The sequence below is a fragment of the Anoplophora glabripennis genome, unplaced genomic scaffold, assembly GCF_000390285.2.
Source record: "Anoplophora glabripennis isolate ALB-LARVAE unplaced genomic scaffold, Agla_2.0 scaffold226, whole genome shotgun sequence".
NCBI classification, from domain to species: domain Eukaryota; kingdom Metazoa; phylum Arthropoda; class Insecta; order Coleoptera; family Cerambycidae; genus Anoplophora; species Anoplophora glabripennis.
The window spans coordinates 30,266-41,445 of record NW_019416389.1 but is presented as its reverse complement, the minus strand read 5'-3'; the positions used below and the strand labels follow the sequence as shown (position 1 = coordinate 41,445).

The 11,180-nt window shown below is 34.2% G+C and overlaps 1 long non-coding RNA gene across 1 annotated transcript in view; it reads left to right on the top strand.

Annotated features, from left to right (window-relative positions):
• The window catches only part of LOC108908465, a 288,403-nt gene extending 277,555 nt beyond the window's left edge, over positions 1-10,848 (top strand). Inside the window, exon 4 of the long non-coding RNA XR_001964374.1 lies at positions 10,830-10,848. This is a non-coding gene — a long non-coding RNA (uncharacterized LOC108908465). The remainder of the gene's footprint in view (positions 1-10,829) is intronic.
• The last annotated feature ends 332 nt before the right edge of the window (positions 10,849-11,180 follow it).

The window sequence follows — 11,180 nt, the reverse complement described above, 5'->3', positions numbered from 1 at the left end:
CTCTAACATTTGAACTTTGTGAAGATTTTCGTATACCATTTTTATACTTTTCAAAATTAAAACCAAGTAATAGACGTTTAACAAGCTTTCAATCAGTCAAAAATAAACTAACTGTCAATATTAAACAACAAAAGACGAATAAATAAATAACATGGCCAACTGAAAAAATATCTATATCTACATTTTTGCATTTTTCTTCATTTAGGCAAATAAAAAGTATCTATTATTATGTATGGCTGAAAAGGTAAAAAAAAATGCTACTCAACGGGATGGCCAAATACAGGGTGTTCTATTTAAAAAAACCTATGTTTATGCAATATCGGAGAAACTGTGCGATTTGTAAAAAATCTGAGTACGCCAATGGCTTCCTAATAAAAAATAGAACAAATAATGTGCACACTTTTTTCTTCTAAATTGAATGACAACGGAGATAGAGAGGTTAATGTAAATGGGCCATTTTTCAAAAAAACCCTGTATATCTAAAACTAATCAAGTTAGCCAAGATCTTTTGGGACCAGCGAAGTAAACTCAAAAAAAGAGGACGGGACATCGATATCAGATTTTTTGTATCTATCGCCGTTTTGGCTGTACCCTATAAAACTATCGAAAATCAACCACCCTGTACAGTCAAAAATAGCAACATATTTGATTTATGTAACTGAAATATCATTACGTGTGAATCTTGCATTAACTATTTACCTAGGTACTTTATTAATTTTTTTATAACAAAATTCATTTCAAAATTCTAAAATAAGGCCCTGGGGTTTGTAATACTCGTTTGCTGTTTTTACGTAATATTTTAGCATATTGTATGGTCACCTTTAAATTTACGATTTATAATACAAAATTAACCCTCGGCGTGGCAAGGCCGACCGAGATTTAATAAGTGAAAACGTAACAACGCTTTATTGTAATATTTCACTCCTCTGCGTTATTTTTCATCTGTTCCCTTGCTCATGTTTAATGGGGATTTGCGGATAAAACAGCAATTAGTTAAACATTATTAAAACCTCGTAATACCCCCAAAATTTGTAGAATGTAAAATTTCAGTCAAATTAAGTCACTAATTGTGGTCCCTTATTTAATAATCGTTATTTCATTAATGATGCTTATTTTAGACCTGAGTTTTGGCTGCGGCTATCTTATTTCTCGTTTTCTACGGACTTGCATGTTGATAAATGAGAAAAAAATGTTTGATTTGGAACTTCCAATTTTCGAATATACATTTCTGTACTTACATATTGTATGACTTATTGTGTTACTTTGATTACACTAGCAGTTTCAATGCGGTTCTAAGGACAAAGAAATAATGTAGAGGGTGTCCCAAAAATAACGCAGGATTTGAATTGTGCGCCATTTTCATTCCAAGCAGTTGACAACATTGTGCAAGGTCACATATTGCAGTAAACACGTTGCAAAATGGAGCCCTGTACGACGGATGAGCAAGTGAAAATTGTGAAAATTGATTACAAGTACGGAGAGTGTGTAGTTGAGACTTTACGCAAATTATCTGAAATTTTCGGTAGAAGGAACACCCTGAATGAAACAACTGTGAAAATGTTCGTTGCCAAATTTGAACAAACAGGTTCGGTTGCAAAGAATAAGAAACAGGCCGGCGTCGTGCTGGTTGAAGATATTGCTACGGTGAGTGATAGTATGGCGGAAATTCCCGTTACCTCACTGCGCCGTCGATCACTGAAATTTTAGAAAACCACAACGCAGCAGATTTTAAGAAAAGATCTGCATCCATTCAAGATTGTGCTAACCCAGGAATCGAAACCAGTTGGCCATTTACTGCGCCGGACATTCATTGATTGGATGTTGGAGAATCAACAAGTGGACGGTGATTTTGCCAAAACAATCATCTTTACCGACGAGGCGAATTTCCATCTTAGTGGATACACAAACAATATAGCTTATCGCTAGCTATATTGTCTGTGGTGGGTACGTGAACAAGCAAAACTGTCCAATTTGGAGCAGAAACAATCTCCGAGTCATTCAGGAACGACCACCGAAGGCCAAAGAGTGACAGTGTGGTCCGTCCTTTTCTGAAAATGTGGCTGGAAACGCAATGGAGAACGATATTGACAGATGCTATTGAACTTTTTGTCGTCTCATTTGGCATGGATTTGGATGATATGTGGTTCTAGCAGGATGGTGCCACCTGCCATACGGCACATGAAATTATCCATTTGTTAGGGCAGAAATTTAATGGATGACTCATCTCACGTAACAGTGAGGTGAGTTGGCCACCAAGATCGCGCGATCTTACGCCATGCGAGTTTTTCCTGTGGGGATTCGTAAAGTCCAATGTTTATTATACTCAAATGAATACCATTCCTGTATTAAAGGCAGAAATTCGTAGTTATCAACGAAATTCAGCTGCAGGTATGCGAAAGCAGAATTTTCTCAAAACAAGACGAGTATGCCAAGGACATCTGTCCGATATCCTCTTTCATTAATGGTAATGTCTTCCCTTTAAAAACATGTAAAAGCTTTGCCAACTTTTTTATTAATAAATTATTTTTCCTCATATAAAATCCTCCGTTTCTTTTGGCACACCCTTTAGATAAAAGATAAATTCTAAATACTTGTACTAAAATAATATGTACACAAAAATACATTCTTAGTGACGATATCATCTACTTTGATTTTCACAGTATATGAGTAGTCGATCATTGTATACTACTTTTCATAGGGCGGCATTTTCTCAAGAATTAGAACTTTATTTTCATTTTCAGGAATACTTACAGCGTGTTCCGCCTTGAGCAGCACCACCACCACTTTCAGGAATAGCTTTCTACAACTCTTAAACTTTTTTCTATATTGATAAACAATAGAGAAAATAGAAGGTTATATTTGTGTACTGTACAGGGCTTCTGAGAGACTAAAGGTGATCTTTTATTCTCGAAATTAAGGGCTAAAATTGGAGTTACTCTTAATCCAAACAGGGGAAAAATAATTGGAAAGAAACTTTAACTGAATAAATCGCTTCAATAATATTTGTGACAGACTGTTTTTGAAAATTTATTCATTATAACTGACCAAATGTTACAATTCAAATTAATCAAGTCCCCTTATTTTCTTTGATCGAAAATCGCAATTATGATACCAATCGTTTCATTGGCATATTTTCTACTAGCTAAAGTTCTATATTTTTAATAGACTTGTTGAATATTAACGATATTGCATGGACTAGATGTAATATATTCAGCAACCCAAAGAGTAATAAAGTAATAAACAACCGAAGGGACAGTTTCTTGACCTGCAAGTACGGAGGGCACCAAGGACCGACCGACCACCCAGTTAGTTAGTTCTTTCCAAGCATTCAAACACGCCGCGTCTACTTTCGATATATTGTATTTCTGTATTAGTCATTTATAACAATTCTTGTTTTATCAATAAACAATTGCAGTTATGTGTTCCAAATAAAACGATTCATTCCACTGAACCACTCCGACAGGTTATGGGCCCAGGATATTTGGAATTCAAAGCAAGTATTAAATATTGATTATAAAAAGAAATCAGTGACAGTTAAAAATGGCTCAAGGCACAAGTGCGCGATATACAGTTGAAAAACTAAACAACGAAAACTACGCAGTATGGTGCTACAAGATGGAAATGCTACTCAAGAAAGAAAAAGTGTGGGAAGTGATTAAATCGAATGCACCGAATCCAGTGAACCAACAATGGAAAGACAACGACGAACAAGCTCTCTCATCTATAGCATTAAACATAGAAGACAATCAGATTTGTCACATTCGTGGCGCTGAAAGTGCAAAGGATGCTTGGACACGTCTAAAGGATTATCATCAAAAGGCATCGCTGAGTAGTGTAGTGTTCTTGTTGAAAAATTTATGCACGCTGCGATTAGCTGAAGGTGAAGATATGGAAAATCACGTAACAACGTACACTGACATTGTGGATAAATTAGCAGCGTTAGGAGAACCACTAAAAGACAAATTGCAGGCTGCAATGTTGCTTGTAAGTTNACTTGGTTTGTTTCGCTTTTAATTTCTCATATTATCAAAACATAGTGTTCGTTAAATCGAGTTTTCTCGAAAACGGATCGAGATACCGAAATGAAACAAGAGTACATAATTAATGGAAAAATGATTGCTCTTTCAGGTTTCGAATCAAGTTTCATGTTAAATATACAGGGTAAAAAGTTATTAACTAAATTTTCAGGTGTTTTCTTAATTTCCTTTTCAGTACACCACTTTTTCATTACAGGTGATTTAATACCATTTTGCAGACTTTTTAGGAAAAATTCATTTAGCTTTCATACTTCATTCGCTTTCAGTTCATTATTAATCATATGATTTCAATGGCTGTACTTCGAGGCAGTTTTCGAAAATATATTGTTTGACACAGTTATTAAATCGGTACTTCATTCTCGAACGGTATTTCGCAACCGATAGTAAATAATTACAATTTTTGATATTTCGCTCTTTGGCGATAACTATTGAACCATTTTATGCAATTATTTCCAGAATCAGAATTTTTGCAATGTTTCCGTAAGCGTCAAGCTAGAACTTGCATAGTTTGTTTTCCTATTAAAAATCACGAACATACAATAGAACCCAGTTACCGTCATGATTCTGTGGCACATTTCCATAACTGCGACGCCACCTAAAGTTTTTAAACTCGGCACGGAAATCAATCTTTCACTGGGCGTGTTGGTGGGAACTTTTGTGAGTCGAATGTGAGAGCAGTCGATGTGTTTTTCATGGTTTCAAGGAATTAATTCCGAAATCGAATCGGGACAGATATGAAAACAATACGAGCAATAAATCTGTGAGATTAAAATTAACGTTCAGTAGAAGCAGTGAAATGTCAACAGCGGTGTTGAGCCGATATATCTTTTCACATTAATAACGATCGAAAATAAATCAACGCCCATCTATCCGAATTCGCTTTTAATAGCTACCAATAGTTGCACTGTATACTGAGAGAACTGAGTGGAAATCAACCGAGCAAGTTTTAATAAAAAAAAACACAGATGGTAGAAGCTTTATGCTCTCCTTTGTAGTATTTGTTATTTCATAAAAATCATGCAAAGACAACGTTAAATCAGGTTGTACAATTTCCTGACTGGATTTACTTTGTCGGTATATTTCAGTAGAAGCTCTAAAACTCAATTTCAGAATCGATTATATAGCTATTATAAAGTTATAATAATGCGAGAGAAAACAAAATCATCATACTAATACCAAAACGGTCAAAATTAATAACATATAAGAGTAAATAATCGAGATATGAAACCTGGATTCACAGAAATATTTTTTGCAAATAAAATATTTTTTTACAACATTGATACGAAAAAAACTTTGAAACCGCTGAAGCAACCGTTTGTTCTACCTCTGTTTTCAGGTGTTGGTGCATCTATATTTGGACATCGTTGTATATAAACATGTATAGGTAACTCGTAGTTTTCATCAGCGTTTTCATTTGTTATCAACATGTCTATTAATACACTTTACTGTATTGATAGTCCATTTTAACCTATAGAATTCATAACTGAAACTCCGGATTACTATGGTCACTATGCATAATTTCACATATACTAAATGTAATTATAATTGTATCACTACATGTTTTCGAAATTTTAAAAAATTTACTTACTTCCAAGGTGGTCCATTTTTGGATCATAAACCAAGAAATTCTTTCGTTAGTGTTTACCTGAAAAAAGTCCTCTTAAAGTTTGTGGGCTCCCTCGTGTCACACCCTATATTTTGGGCTGGATATAACAATCAAGTGCTGTAAAATTGTATGATGAGCAGTTGATATGACTATATGAAGTTGTACTTAAAAAACCAACGAAATTCAACGCCTTTTTTCAATTCAGATATATATTTTTGACTTTTATGTATAATTAAAATAATTCTTTGATTTAATCTTTTACTGTCATTCTACAAAATTTCGAATTATCTAATTTTTAACGATTGCTACATTGAAAAAAAAACAAATTTAAAATATACAGGGTGTTAGTAAATAAGTGCGACAAATTTCAGGGGGTGATTCTACATGAGAAAATAATGGCAGTTTGCTTATAAACGTATGTCCGCAAATAATTCGTTTTCGGAGATACGGGGTCTCAAAAGTTTTTCTTAAAAACTGACGATTTAATTTATGGCTCTGAAACCGGTCGAGATGTGCAAATGAAATTTGGTGGGTTTTAAGAGGTAGTAATTGCGCATTTTTTGACAGGCAATTAATAATTTTATGTTCATCATTACGGGTACGCGTACGGGTAATAATCTCAATTTTTTTAAAGAAAAAATGGTACGCCACTGAGATATTACAAATTAAAAATCATTTTTGAATTCCTCGATCAATTTGTGACAAAAAATCTCTCTTGCCTTTTCTTCGTATGGGGAGCCGTTTTGATGCAAAAAAATAAAACATCTTAACGCGTATTTTTTATTTCTTTAATACATTATCAAGAACTATCTAATACAATAATATTAAACCAGAACAATAACAGAAAATAACACTAATAAAATTTTGAGAAGGCGCAAAGCTGCAACAAATGTTCAAAATGACCTCCCTCAGACGTGACACAAGATTCAACTCTTCGCCTCATTGATTGTCGTATTCGCGCAAATATTCCTGGTATATTTCTTATTGTCTCACAGCCGACTATAATTCGATTCCTCAGGTCATCAACATCTTCAGCGGCAGTGGAATAAACTAATGACTTAAGAAAATCCCAAATGCAAAAATCAAGAGGATTTAAATCCGGCGATCGAGCAGGCCAATGTTCCGTACCTCCCCTACCTATCCAACGATTTGGATATACTGTGTCTAAGTGATTACGTACATTAATGCTAAAATGGGCTGGTGCACCATCATGCATGTACCATAGGTGTTGTCTCAGCTGTAGAGGAATTTCTTCAAGAAGAACAGGTAACTCTTCCTGTAGGAAATTAAGATAAGATTCGCCTGTTAGTCGTTGTGGGAGGAAATATGGACCGATTAAATGATCATCAATTACCCCAAGCCATACATTTACGGAAAACTGATGCTGAAAATGAGCTTCAAAGATTCCATGGGGGTTTTCCTCAGCCCATAAGTGATTGTTATGGAAATTTCGTATACACTGTCGTCCAAAAGTAGCCTCGTCAGTAAACAAAACGGCATTTAAAAAATTAGGAATTTGAGCGATTTGATGATTAATCCATTGGCAAAAAAATAGGCGCGGAAAAAAGTCTCTAGGTAGTAGAGCTTGCACACGTTCAATATGAAACGGATACAATTGCTGTTCTTTAAGAATTTTAAATACAGTGAAGTTGCTTACATTCAATATGTTGGCAATTTTTCGAGTACTTGTTTCAGGTGACTCCGCAATTAACTCGAGAACTGCTTCTTCTAGTTGCACAGTTCGTACTTCTCGAGGGCGCCCACAGTCAACCGTTTGTTTCTTAAATGAACCATTTTCGCGCAAACGTTGATGAAGACGAGCAAATATTGTGTGATGAGGTACCCTACGTCCTGGATACAACTCAGCATACAATCGTCGAGCTTGCCGACCATTTCCATTACTTCGACCATAGACAAAATGCATGTCTGACAATTCCGCATTTGTAAAATTTTCCATTCTTTTCGATAAAAGAAAAATTAATTACTTATTAACACTAATGTTATAGCAAACTAAAAGCTTAATAAATTAATAATGACGAAACGCTAATTTGACATTTCTTAAAAATATTCGTATTTAACAGACAAATGTTGACAGTAGCCTACTAGGTAATGTATTAAAGAAATAAAAAATACGCGTTAAGATGTTTTATTTTTTTGCATCAAAACGGCGCCCCATACGAAGAAAAGGCAAGAGAGATTTTTTGTCACAAATTGAACGAGGAATTCAAAAATGATTTTTAATTTGTAATATCTCAGTGGCGTACCATTTTTTTCTTTAAAAAAATTGAGATTATTACCCGTACGCGCGCCAATGATGAACATAAAATTCTTAATTGCGTGTCAAAAAATGCGCAATAACTACCTCTTAAAACCCACCAAATTTCATTTGCACATCTCGACCGACATTTCAGAGCAATAAATTAAATCGTCAGTTTTTAAGAAAAACTTTGACACCCCGTATCTCGGAAAACGAATCATTTGCGGATATACGTTTATAAGCAAACTGCCATTATTTTCTTATGTAGAATCACCCCCTGAAATTTGTCGCACTTATTTACTAACACCCTGTAGGTATATCCCCTTACGACAATGAAGTCTCTGAAGTATTTTATGCTGCTTCTAAGTAACCTTCTAACTACTAATATGTAGATACGAAGTCTGTTCAGAAAATAGCCGAACCGTTCGAATTACGCTCTACTGAAGATATTTAGTGATTTGCGGTTGGCAGCATTGCGCATAACCTCTGTAATCACATGTCTTGGATATTATTATGTAAAAGTAGTCATCAGTCAATTGAAGATGATACTCGACTAGGAAGGCCTTCGACTCCAACTGATGACTCCCCTTTTCGGAAGGTCTAAGATGTAGTGCGTGCAAATCGCCGATTGACTGTAAGAGAAATTGCAGAATATGTTAGCATCTCAATTGGGTGATAACATGAAATTTTTACTGAAAAATTGATCATGCATCGAGTTGAAGAAAAATTTGTTTCTCGTTTGATGACCGAACAACAAAAAGAAAATCGTATAGAGCTGGGTTTACGGCTACATTCACACAAAGGTTCAATCATCACAATGAATTGGCAAAGAATCTCTACGTCTCAAGACAGCTCGTCAGTTTCGATCCAGTGTCAAAGTAATGCTCACTCTTTTTTCGACTTTAATGGAATTGTGCGTATTGAATTCTTGCTTCAAGGTGAAACAGTGTACCGTGTGTACCCACTACATGGAAGTTTACAACGATGACTCATACGCAGCTTTGAAAATTCGTCAGTTTTGTGCCAAAAACCAGATTACTGTCCTTCCTCCCCCTCCTTACTCGCCAGACTTGGCCCCTTACGAGTTTTTCTTATTTCCGAAGTTAAAATCAGTGCTGAAAAGACACGGTTTTCAAATTATTGATGACATCAAAGCAAATTTATCACAGACTTTAAAGGCCATTTCAAATGAAGCTACCCAGGACTGCTTCCCGAAATGGATACAGCACTTTGAAAAGTGTGTGAATACGGTGGGAGAGTACTTTAAAGTTAAAGTTTAAAAAATAAAGTTCTGTTATTTTCTGAACAGACCTCGCATATCTATAAAAAAATATATTTTTAGCTTAAGCTACAATATTTTACTTTTTACTAGCTTGCATTTCAAGATAATAGCCACATGACAATTATCACATCCTACAGATACGTTTTATTACTTATCTGGTAGAATGAATGAAATGTCCAATTGTTATTCGTGGATGAAGCTTTTGTGTTTAATGTCCCTGCCCTTTGCGTAGGGGTTGAAACCCTCAAACCCCGCTCGTATTGTTTAAATGAAATTATAATGGTTTTCACACAGAAACCTGTTAAAATAACAATTTTAACTACAAAGGATATTATTTACCAGTAACTCAAAACTTTTAATAGGATGTACAGGATACTACAAAAAGTCAACAATAAGATTAACTAACTGCAAATTCTTTTTTTTAGATTCAGGATAATACAGTTTTATGAATTTTGTGGTTAGTAATTTATTTTTTGCTTATCTCGTTAGATGAATTTGGCCAGTGATTTTATTGACGGGTTATTAGCTTGAGACAGTTACAGCTTTCTCTAAGTCGTCGCATTAGCGACGCAAATCGAATTTCCAGGTGATTCCAAAGCTAGAAATATTAAACACCAATATAAATAATACATTATTATGGACTAGAATGTTTAACTTAGAAGTTGTTAGAATTTATATTGCCAAAAGGCGGTGCCATTATATTCCAAAAGAATATCGAAAAAGTCGGCTTGTATTAAATTTCGACATATACTAAATTAATTAATTAATTAATTAATTAAGTTCAGTCGTTCATATTTGAAAGCAATTAAAGATTTACTGTTCTATTTGGAAGAAAGCTAGACTGCCTCAGCCCATTTTTTGTTGTTTTTCATACGTCGTTCACTGAAATACCTGAGAAAAGTAATTATTCACTAAGACTTAAATAGATCAGCTATTAAATTTTTTAAATTTTTTGCCCCTTTGTTAAAGAAACCCTCTGATAGTGATTATGCTAGTCGACATAAATATTTTACCATGTTATAAGTCTCATTTTGATTAATACCATCAAAACAATTATAAAAACTAAAAGAACCACAGGAAGTTAAAGGAAAAAACCAGAGAAAACGTATTTCATAAAAAAAGGGATCAATGATGTCCTCACACGAAAAAATCGGCAAAGATTAGGAGAGGTGCAGTTTAAAATTAGAACAATATGTAAATTAATTATTATTCGTTTCGTCATAGTAATGCTTAATTTTTTATTTTAATTAATACCATTTGTATTAGAACTATTGGACTAATATATATGTGGAGAAATAATTAATAAAACCAATTTTATTCTATCAACGTCTTAACATTTTTGGAGAAGAAACTAAAGCCTATGTAACTATAATTACTCGGAATTAAATATTTTGTTTTTTAAAGTGTAAATTGTATTTAAAATACGATAGGTTCTCGGCCTGTGCACCTGGTCGCTCACAATTACAGAATTACCTTTCACTTCCTTACCTTGGCTACGAATATTTGACCTGCCCTTGTTGTTCTTGAGCTAGGCTCTGTGGAAGTATTTCTGTAACTGGCGGCTACCAGGTACACAGGCCACAGTATATCAACTGGAAAAAGTGTATGTCTTCCTGTGCATGTCTAACTTTTGAAACTTATTTTCAGGCTTCCAGCAATGATGTGCACCATATATTTCAACAGGAAGGTAAGTGCGCAATTTTAACACCAATATTATAACCATTAGGTGCAAACATTCTGCTATTATTACCGAAGTTATTATTATAATTCATTTTCTAAAGAATTTCAGTTCAACTGTTCTAATTTTTGCAGAGCAATAAGTTCATCGGAAAATTTTCAGTATAGAAAAATTATATTATAACTATGTAATAGTTTTTATACTTTATATATACTTTAAACATATTCATATCATTATAAAAAAGCAGATTACAAGGAGGGGAGGGGGACTAATTTTAACACTAATGTATTTCCCTTGCGGAATCATAAAATGAATTAATT